Source organism: Hyaena hyaena, unplaced genomic scaffold (assembly GCF_003009895.1).
Source record: "Hyaena hyaena isolate Hyena2069 unplaced genomic scaffold, ASM300989v1 scaffold_227, whole genome shotgun sequence".
Lineage (NCBI taxonomy): Eukaryota > Metazoa > Chordata > Mammalia > Carnivora > Hyaenidae > Hyaena > Hyaena hyaena.
This window is the reverse complement of record NW_024080859.1, coordinates 2405977-2417889: the sequence shown is the minus strand read 5'-3', so window position 1 is coordinate 2417889 and position 11913 is coordinate 2405977.

Sequence of the window (11913 nt, the reverse complement as noted above, 5' to 3'; positions counted from 1 at the left end):
GTGTAACACCTTCAGTTTCCCTGGCCCTATATACTAGGTCAAAGCCCCAGTCACACATTCCCATGGTCCCCTGCATTTTTCCTTCTTAATCCTTAAATCCTTTGTGTGTGACAGTCTAGTGGCTGTAAGCTCCCTGAGGGTACTGCCTTAGTGTGGGGTCCTCTGGAAGTGGATCCCAAAACAAGACTTCAAGTGTAAGAAGTTTATCAAGAAGGTGATCCCAAGAAGCCCTAGGTTGGAAACACGGCAGTGACGCAGGGAAAGACAGAAGCCAGTAACAGATGTCAAGTAAGTTACCGACGGAGACTCAGTCCTGCTGGGGACCTCTCAGAAATCATGGAGACCATGTGTCTCATTTACTCCAGTCAAGGGGTAAGGGATTGATTGGGGGCAGCTCTGGGAAGATGGGGGGACCTACTGAGCTTCAATGGCCAGAGATAGCCCTCAGGCAGGGAGTCGCTGGGGTTAGCAGTTGGGAAGGCTAGTGCAGTGTGCCCGGAAGTGGTGCCAAGGAGATTTGGGGGAACCAAGAATGCCACCTGCAAGGAGGGATCAAGGGATCGTATCTGTCTGATTCCCTCTGTATCCCCAGTACCTGGAACACAGTAAACATGAGGCAAATATTTCTTACATGAATCAGTGAACAAGTCAATGGGTTAACTTAGGTTTGTAGAGTGTTTCCGTACGCCTTGCCTTACTTAATGTTCAGTTTTAGAAATGGAAAGTTTCCAGGCACCTGGGTGGCTCAGTCGGTTGAGTGTCCAACTCCTGATTGCAGCTCAGGTCATGATCTCATAGTTCATGAGTTTGAGCCTCACATCAGGCTCTGTGCTGACAGCATGGAGCCTGCTTGGGATTCTCTCTCTTCCCCTCTCTCTGCCCTTCCCTCACTAGCTCTCTCTCTCTATCCCTATCTCTCTCTCTCTCAATAAATTTTCCAGCTCACCACAACTTTTCTGGTTCCTTATTATCTTTCCAGATTTCCTAGAAAATAGGAGACCGGCAGAGGAAGTTGTACAGCATCAGCTAGGGAGAGAGGAAAACCTGGCCTCAACCGTTCCTAGTTGTGTCCTCTAGGTAATTTGCTTAACCCCTTTGAGCTTCCATTTTCTCACCTATAAAACTGTAGGTGATAGAAGCACTCTCTCACCACGTTGCTGTGAGGGTTCATTGAGATGATACTGTATGTCGTTCCTCCCCAATGCTTGTTATATAGGAAGGTCTCCATATATGGTGAAACTCATGCTCTTTTATTTTATGGGGGTGAAATTCACATAACATAAAATTAGCCATTTTTAAGTGAACAACTCAGTGGCAATTAGTGGACAGTGTTGTGGAACCGCCATCTCTTTCTAGTTCTAAAGCATGTGTTTCATCTCAAACAGAGAGCCCATATCCATTAGCAATCATTCCCATTCTACTCTGATTCTCAAAGATGTGTAACCATGGAAGGGGGAGAGGCTTTGTGAAGTAGTGAGTTTTCTGACACAGAGGCAATCAAGCATGAGCTAGAATTTACCAGGGATGTTGTCGTGGAGAAGACACACATAGAACTAAAACAGTATCCAATTGTCCATCAACTGATGAATGGATAAAGATGTGGTATATATACAATGGAATGTTACTCAGCCATCAAGAAGAATGAAATCTTGCCATATGAAACAACATGGATGGAGCTGGAGATATAATGCTAAGCAAAATAAGTCAGAGAAAGACAAATACCATATGATTTCACACATATGTGGAATTTAAGAAACGAAACAGATGAACATATGGGAGGGGAAAAAAAGAGAGGGGGGCAAACAAACCACAAGAGATTCTTAAAGATAGAGAACAAACTGAGAGTTGATGGAGGAAGAGGGGTAGGGTATGGGTCAAGCGGGTGATGGGAATTCAGGAGAGCACTTGTGATGAGAACTGAAGAGTTATATGTAAGTGATGAATCACTAAATTCTACTCCTGAAACCAGTGTTACACTGTATGTTAACTAAATAGAATCTACATAAAAATTTGGGGAAAAAAAGTCAGCCCCACAAAAGTATGGTTATCTTGTTCAGTATTCTAATTGTTTGGGGAGGGGGGAATAGTGGTTCCTCACTGTGGTTATATGTAAGGATCAGCGTTGCGAAAATAGCAGGAATACACTGTTTTCTTTTAAGGAGTAAGCAACATATGGTTGTATTAGCTATCTATTGCTATGTAAAAAAAAATTACCCCAAAACTCAAACATATCTCAGTCTTCTGTCCAAAGGTCTCTTTCAAAGCTGAAGGCAAGATATTAGCTGGGGCTGCAGTCTCATCTGAAAGCTCTACTGGGAGTGGCTCTGCTTCCAGACTCAACTCACCAAGTTATGGAAAGATTCAGTCCCTCCCAGGCTGTTGGCCACACGGGTCCCTCCATCAGGGCAACTCACCTCATTAGAGTGTGATAAATAAGACACACGAAACAAGTCAGAGACATCAAAAGTCAGTCTTTTTGTAACCTAATCTTAGAAATAACATCCCGTCACTTTCCCCATATTCTATGCATTAAAAGCAAGTCACTAGGTCCAGCCCACACTAAAGGTGAGCAAGTTACACAAGGAAGCGAATACCAAGAGGCGGGGACTCCTGTCAGCAATGTCAGAAGCTGCCTCCCAAAGGGCTCAAAATTTGATTTATTTGAAGATTGTTAGGCAAAACCATTGAACAGTTTAAGAAATTTTGTGGTGGTTTTATCAGGAGGCAAGGTGTTCTTCTGACTATGACATGATGCACATCTTTAGCCATGATGGAAATTTAGATACGCTAAGCATAAATTGAACGTTTCACTTTCCTGCTTCATTCTTTTGTTTTGGAGAAATTTCCTTGTCCACCCTCTCCATGATGTCTTGCTTTGCTTCAATAAGGGTCTTCCTTGCCCATATTTCTCAAAAATACGTTTTAAGTGGACATAAGAAATGGACCTTGGGGAAGGAGGGTACCGATTTCAAAGTTTACTTCCTGCTAGTGTCAACTTAGAGCCAGATGTGTTTGGGGATGTGTCTGGGGATTTAAGCAATCATAGGCTGTTTGATATGAGCCACGGTTGTAATTTTTTCAATAATAGGTTTTTCCAAAAAAGTTAGTAGTTTTCATTCTGTTGATTTCTGGTCAGTTCCATCTGTGATAAATAACTATATCCAACAAATTCATCCACATATACTTAATATGCCTAAAAATTCTAGATGGCCTCTCTCTTTCTCTCTCTCTATCTCTCTATCTCTTTCTCTCTCTGTCTCTCATCAAACTCTCCTTCAGCAGAGCCTTATCTTCTATATCCCCAATGGTGTCAACAATCACCACTGTCTACCTCCAAAACATTTATCACCCCCAAATAAAACCCTATGCCCATTAAGCAATCATTCCCCAGGCCCCTCACCCAAAAATGGATTTGTCTATTCTGGACATTTCATGTAAAAGAAACCATACAATATGAGACCTGTTGTGTCTGGCTTCTTTCACTCATCATGTTTTCTCCTCTTTCTGTTTGCACGTTCTGAGTCCAAAGTCTTTTTACAGGACTTTGCTGACAGCAACAAGCAGCAGTCAATATATTACTCCAACATTCTAAATTTTAAAACAATTTCCTCTGGAGTTATAGGCTCTGGACACATTGTAATTAACAGCCTTATCAAAGGTTTTATCATAGCAGAACATGAGTTACAGGCTTTCTAGAATGTACCCAGGTGTCCTCATCACTTCTTGCTAAGCCAGAATTTCTCAATCGTGGCATTGTTGACATTTTGGGCTGGATCATCCTTTTTAAAATGTATTTATTTATTTTTTGAGAGAGAAAGAGAACAGATGAGGGGCAGAGAGAGAGGGAGAGAGAGAGAATCCCAAGCAGGCTCTGTACTGTTAGCATGGAGCCCAATGTAGGGCTCAAACTCACAAACCATGAGATCATGACCTGAGTCAAAGTTGGACACTTAATCAGCTGAGTCACCCAGGTGCCCCTGGGCTAGATCATTCTTAGCATTATGGGGGCTGCCCTGTGTTTTATAGGATACTTAGCAGCATCCTTGGCTCAGTAGATGCCAGGAACATCTCCCTCCAACTCAAGACAATCTAAAATATTTCCAGACTTTGCCAAATGTCCTTGGGGAAGGGAAAGAATTGCAGAATTGTCCCTGATTGAAAATCACTATGCTAAGCCCATGTCATATATTTGTAGTTCTGTTGAAGTAACGTCCTTCTCCTGGTACTAAATTCTGTGTTTGTTAGGGTGTAAATGTGATTTTTAAAACACATAAGCCCAGTATAACAGAGTAGCAAGGTAAAATTCCAAGTAGACAGTCTGAGACTTGGGTAAGGATGGGGGGCATGATTTCATGATTATCTTGCTATAGCTTTCACCTTGTGCTCCACCTTGTGCCCCTCCTCCCACCTGTAGCCAACAGAAAGAAAGAGGGAAGAAGGAAAGGGCATGTTCCTCCCCTTACAGGGTATGACCTGAAAGTTGTACATACAAATCCTGTTCATCCCCATTGGCCACTACTTTCTCATATGGCCACCCTTAGCTGCAAAGGGGCCTGGGCAATGTAATCCTACCTTGGTGACCATATAGCCAGTTCAGGTTTACATTTCTCTGCACTCTGATGGAGTATGGATTTAGGGGAAAACCTGAAGCTTTTGTGACACTCTCCGGCCATCAACAAAGGTTTACTTGAGATTGCAGCTCTTGAGGGAATGCTCGAAAGATGGAATAAACAGTTGGGTGATCAGAATAACCATGGGTGGAATAGGAGTAAGCATCCCACTCCTAACAAAGTTCTGACCCTGTGGAATTCTTTGGAAAATAGAGAAGAACTTTCTAGAACCAAGAAGGAGATGAGAAGGAAAGGGACCAATCACCTCATTTTCCAAAAGGAGCCAATCACCTCATTTTCCAAAAGGAGATGCTAATACCCAGAAAGGAGAAGCAATTCAATTTAGGTCTCAAACTGAGCTTGTAGGAGATTTGGGCTAGAATTGAGGGCCCTGGATCCCTGCTCAGGGCTCTCTTCAAAACCCCATTCATTCTCTAGAGCTGTGGTCTGAGGAACTAAACAATGCGGCTGTGGCTTTGACAAGTGAAGAACACCACTAGATCCTTGAAAGGGAAAATCTAAGCTGAAGGTGGTTTGAAGAACCATGCTATGGAACAATAGTTTGGCTGATGAAATGTAAGTAGAAGTGATATGCACAATAGCCCTCATTCCCTTAAAGGAAAGTAACGTGCTCCCCTCTTCCCCTTTCCTCTTGCCTACAAACTGGAATGTAGGATATGAAGGGAGCTGGAGCAGCCATTTGGGGCCACACGACGAAAGCCGCATATTGAGGGAAGCAGAGCAACATGATAGAGTGAGTTTGGCGCCCTGGTTGCTGAGTTTCCCTTCCAGCTCCGAACCATCTACTTCTATTTTTACTTGAAAGGAAAAAAATGACCTTTCATTTCTTAAGCCAATTTACAACGGCCACACCTTTTTCAAAATAATACATTCTTAAAAAATATGATGCCTTTTGGTTCCCACTTTGTGTTAGAATGAGAAGTCCAGGGCTCCCTATGTCTCTTTCTTCCAAGGAGATAACCGTCTGCCACTGAGCATCTATCTGCTCCCACCTCCCCCAAGTTCATCACTTGATTTGCTCGACTTTTATGTCCCTGTAAATAATCATATTTCTATTTGGTGAAAACTAGCATGGGGCTTAATGATCCTCTTTTCTGGGATAAGCTCTGAGTATCAGGTGGTCTGGAAAAAGCAGGCTCATCTTGCTCTGAGAAGCCCCTGCGTGATTCTCCAGACTTACCCTTCTTCCTTCTATGTGGCAAAAAGTGGTGATGAATGTGGACACTGGAATCAGGTATCAGCTCAGACCCTGGTGCAGCCAAGGAATCACTGAGACACGTTGGCCAGCTTACCTAACCTCTCCGTGTCTCAGTTTCCCCAACATGAAATGTGGTCATGGGACACTGGGTGCTCAGTCGGTTAAGCGTCCAATTCTTGATCTCAACTTAGATCTTGATCTCAAGGACTGTGAGTTTAAGACCCACATTAGGGTCCACTTTGGGCATGAAACACACTTTTTAAAAAATGCATACATACATATATACATATATACAGTGGTCATAGTAACAGTGCTTTCTTCACAGGCTACGACAATTAAAAGAGATGATATATTGGAGCACCTGGGTGTTTCAGTCAGTTAAGCATCCAACTTCAGCTCAGGTCATGATCTCCTGGTCTGTGGGTTCAAGCCCCACATCGGGCCCTGTGCTGACAGATTCTGCTTCAGATTCCGTGTCTCCCTCTCTCTCTCTCTGCCCCTCCCCAACTCACATTCTCTTTCTCAAAAATAAATAAACATTAAAAATTTTTAATGTTTACTTTTAAAAAGAGATGCTATATTTAAAGTGCTTAGGAATGCCCAGCACACAGAGAGCACTCCATAAACAGGACAAATTTTGACCTGAGTTATTAGAAGCATTATAAAGGAGAGAAGCAAGGTGTCATGGGTGCATAAAACTAAGGAGATCTTACCTACAGGAGAGAAGGCAGGCCAAGAAAGGCTGCCTAAAGAAGCTGACATTAAAGCTGTCACCTGAAGTGTGAACAAGAATCAATCCGATTTAAAAAAAAAGGGGGGGGCGGAGAGTAAGAAAGAATGTTTTAGAACGAATGAACAGTCTGGGTAAAGGTCCTGGGGCAAGAAAGAAAGTATATGAAATCACAAGTGTTGACAAGGATGTCAAGAAAAGGGAACCCTCGTGAACTGTTGGTGGGAATATAATGTGGTATAGCCATGATGGAGAACAGTATGGAGGTTCCTCAAAAAATTAGAACTACCGTACAATCCAACAATTCCACTTTCATTATCTGAAGAAAACGAAACCACTAATAAAAAAAAGATACATGTGTCCTACGTTCATTGCAGCCCTATTTGCAATAGCCAAGATATGGAAGCAGCCTAAGTGTCCATCTTTAGAGGAGTGGATATAGAAAATGTGGCATATACACATACAATGGAAGGTTACCCAGCCATTTAAAAAAATATGGAATCTTGCCACTTGTGACAATATGGATGGGCCTAAAGGGTATTATCCTAAGGAAAATAAATCAGAAAGAGAAAGACAAACACCATATGATTTCAGTTATATGTGGGATCTAAAAAACAAGACAAATGAACAAACAAAACAAAATAGAAACAGACTCATAAATGCAGAGAAGAAACTGGTGTTTCCCACAGGAGAAAGGGATCGGGGAGACAGGTGAAATAGGTAAAGGGATTAAGAGGTACAAACTTCCAATTATAAAATTAGTCACAGGGATATCACAGAAGGAATATAGTCAATAATACTGTAATAACTGTGTAGCGACAGAAGGTAACTAATCCTATCATTGTGATAATTTCATAATGTATACAAATAACAAATCACTATGTGGTATATCCGAAACTAATATAATATTGCATGTTGAAAACATTAGATTTCAGGAGAAGTTTACCAACAAAGATCTGACATTTTAGGAGAGGGAGGGAGGAAGGAAGAAAGTGGTACATTCAAGAAGCTGCAAATATTTTTAGGATGAGGATGAGGCTGGAGAGGTGTCCGGGGACCCAATATGGCAGATCAAATTCCTGTTTGGATGTGAGCCAGATGCCTCATCCCTTATACGTATTTAACTTAGGACCTCCCTCTTCTTCTGCACATCCTTCATTGTTCTCCTCACAGAGTCTCTGTTGGAAAGTCCCTTTCTTCCACTAGGAGGCTCATTAGCATTGATGGAAAATTCTGGGATCCATCAGTATACTTCAGGGCTCAAGTACTGTCAGGATCAGCCATCCTGAGTACCCAATCTTTATCAACAAACTTCTTTTCTTTTTTAGTGTTTATTTTTGAGAGAAAGAGACAGAGTGTGAGTGGAGGAGGGACAGAGAGAGAGGGAGACACAGAATCCAAAGCAGGCTCCAGGCTCTGTGCTGACAGCTCAGCATATGTGGGGCTTGAACCCATGAACCGCAAGATTATGACCTGAGCTGAAGTCAGACGCTTACCCAATGGAGCCCCCCAGGCGCCCCATCAACAGACTTCTAAAGAGGCTCACTCCCTCCAGGACCCTCACAAAGCACCTAGTCTAATGCCTTATAAATTGGGGAAGGGCTTCTCCGGGTTTGCTTTGAGTGATCTTGGAGCAACATACATCTCCGAGTGCTGACACTGCCACTTGCAAAATTGAAGGTCAAGATGGGAAAATCTGATTCCATTTCATTTGGAGGAAAGTGTACGCTTCAGGGCCAGGCCTTGGCTCTCACTCCATCCCCATCTTGGACCGCTCCCCCTTCATCCCTCCCATGTGACTTCTCCGCCAGCCCAGCGCCTTTTGTCATCGTTGATTCTCAATGGGAACCACTCTTTCTCGCTCCCCACCCCCATCTCACACCTCAACCCAGAAGACACCCACTCAGGCACGTCCCTTCCTCAGGAAAGCCCTCCAAGATCCCTTATACTCTTTTACAAGTCTCTTCCACTTTCCAAAATGTTAGGAAAGACCTACACTAGTATCTGTTTTTGCTTAAAGGAAATTTGAAGACAATTTCTGGTTTTATGGGGGAGAAAAATGCAGAAAGTGAAAATGGCATTCAACATTTGTTTTTTTCAGCAAGCCGTTATAGAGGCAGGAAGCACCCCAAGCATCACAAGTCTCCTTGCCAAGCTCCTTCCCTGGGAACTACTCTCGGCATCACCGCAGAAAGATGTCTGGCCATCTAATCTTCAGCAAAGCAGGAAAGAATATCCAATGGAGAAAAGGCAGTCTCTTCAGCAAATGGCGATGGAAAAACTGGACAGCGACACGCAGAAGAATGAAACTGATCCACTTTCTTAACCCAAACACAAGCCACCATAGCTTTGAACTGTGCCTGGGAACATCTGTGCTCTCTCCCGATTTACTATGTGCATCTGTTAGCAAGATGTATCCTAAAGCGTCAGAAAAGCCTAAGAAAGGTTTTTTGGGGAATCTGAGAATGCTCAAAATTTTTTCCACACAAATTAATGGTGATCACTTCTTCACTTCATGCCGCTTGGGCTTAGGAGTCCTCTGCTTTGGGATAGCGGGGTAAACCTGTTAATGACTGTCTCCACCGAGCAAATGTAAAGTCCATGACAGCATGGACCGTACCTAAGTTTCCTCCATTACCTTCACTATGCCTGAGCCATAGTAGACAGTTAATAAGTGTAGCAGGAAGGAGACAAGGAAGGCGGGGAGGGACGATAGTAAAGGAAGTCCTACCTAAAAATGTTCCCCCCAGGGACGCCTGAGTGGCTCAGGCCATTAAGCGTCAGACTTCTGGCTCAGGTCATGGTTTAATGGTTCGTGAGTTCAAGGGCCACATCAGGCTCTGCACTGACAATGCAGAGCCTGCTTGAGATTCTCTCCCTCTCTCTGCCTCTGTCGCGTGCATGTGCTCGCTCTCTCTCTCTCTCTCAAAATAAATAAATAAACTTTAAAAACTGTTCCTCCCACTCTGGGAGAAAAAAGACACATTCTGTGTAACCAGTAAGCCTCCTCCACAGCAGGAATGGTTCCACGTCTTGTCCATAATCAAGAGAACTTCAAGAGGCCAGTATTTGGAAGACCTTATTTCACATAGACATTTTCCACTGATGATGGAAAGGCCCCCAGAAAGCCTTGATATCATACCAATAGATCCCCCTAGAGATTCAAGATGTCTTATCAATTGGCACGTAGCTGACAGTCTCAGGGCTTCAGCCCTGTGAGAAATGGCTCTGTGCAGGCAATTCTAGCATAATTGCTTCCCCAACAGTAAGTTTCCACATACTTGCTGGAATTCTCTCTCACTCACTCATTCCCGTCTCTTTCCTCACCCATTTCTGAACACAAAAACATGTTTGTGACTCTTCGTTGCAAGAGTAACCACAGTTACCATTTCTGCTTGCTCATGGCATTATAATTATTCTTTTATATTCATCTTGTGCCTCATTAATAACACATTATAACCCTCATTAATTGCTATTAAGTCATTGCATCCCACAGCGGTGTGAACCAGATCTCTTCCCAGCAGGGTTGGCTCAGCCCATTGATGGTATCAATTTATGGCCACCTCCTTTCCCTCTCCATTTCTCCACCCTCATTATGAAAAAGACGTACAGTGCATACATCATACAGCTTCCAAAACACCAACTGGCTGACCAGAGCCAATCTCCTGGTTTACGGTAAAGAGGCAGGTGTCCTGGGGTGTGGCGGGGGCTCGTTCAGGTCTCATACCTGCTGTCAGAGATCAGTTAGGAATCTGCAGCCGCTGTCCAGGTCACGGATATTGGCCGTCCCAACTAAGTCCTGATACTGCAGAGAAAGGCATGAATCCAAGAGGTATTCAGGAAGTAAAACAGAGTGTTCTTTAAATAAGAGATGCCTTTTTAAGTGCTTTGACTATATTAACTCCTTACAACATTCAAGCAAGTTGGACATTATGGTCTCTTCTTTACAGACATGGAAACCGATCTAAGAGCTTCTATTATTTAAGTCACTGAGGCCAGGTAACCAAACCAGACAGTCTGATTCTGAAGCCTGTGTCTTTTACCATTATGCTATTGTGACTCCACTTAATTATCTGCTTGCTATAAAGTGAAGAATGCCCACTTATTTGCATCCCCTCTACCTGCATCCCCTTACACACACACCCTCTTATACACACATACACCTACATCATATTGACTGGCAGGAATGGGAGCAATTGAGATATATAGATACGCAAGGGGTGGACCAGTCTAGAGAACTTGGCCATGCACCATGGGCTCACTCAATCAAGGTCTGAAAGAGAACTCTTCTTGTTGCCAGACCTGCTTGAAGTCACCCTGAGCAGTTTGGGCTGGCTCCTTTATCCGCTGAGCTCACATGACCTTCTCAGGCTGGACTTGGGGGAGTAGTCAAGCTCTTCTTTTATTTCTCTTCTGTTGATCTGAACCCTGCATCATGAAGGAGGGAAAATAAGAGGCCTCAGGAGTCTGAGAGAGCTGCCTTCTGAGTCTAACTTACTTAACTTTTCTAAACCTCCATTTTGTCCGTGCAATTTCAAAGCTGTTGGCAGGATCAGAGTGCCCATTCTTCAAATGCTCCCAATGACAGCCTCACATCTGTGTTCCCCGTTGTACTGCAAGTTCAGTGACTCACATAACTTTGATACGTTCAGGGAGGGAAGGAGCGCCTGGAGCACACGGGCGTCTTCCAAGACCAGGGACTACAAAATCCTGCAAGACGGGATGCCAGTCTCATCTTGTCGGGCGCCCAGGGGGTTGTTTACCCCCCAAGGCAGACTGAGATGACAAGAACTCGCCAAGTCTTTGAGCAACACCGCCTCCTTTCATTATCATGAGATCTTCGCTGCTGCAACTCTGACACAAGCAAAGGGGACCCTAGAGGTCAGGACCTGGGGTTCAAATGGCACCATGGGCTAGTTGAGATACGAACAAAGGCATGCACTTGGTGTCACGAGCACAGGGTGTCGTATGGGAGTGGTGAATCACTATCTTGTACACCTGAAACTAGTATTACACTATATATTAACTAACTGGAATTTAAATTAAAGCTTTTTTAAAAATAAACGTTGGTGAGATTGAGCCCTGTGTCGGGCTCTGCACAACAGTATGGAGCCTGCTTGGGATTCTATCTCCCTTTGCCCCTTCCCCACGTTCGCTCTCACTCTTGCTCACTCGCTCTCTCTCTCTCTCTCTCTCTCTTAAAATAAATAAGTAAACTTAAAAAAGAACAAAATCTTTGGTTGGGATTCTCTCTCTCTCCCTCTGTCTCTGTCTCTCCCCTCACTTACATACGTGCGCATGCACACACACACACACAAACACTCTAAACAAACAAACTTTAAAAAGTAAAAATA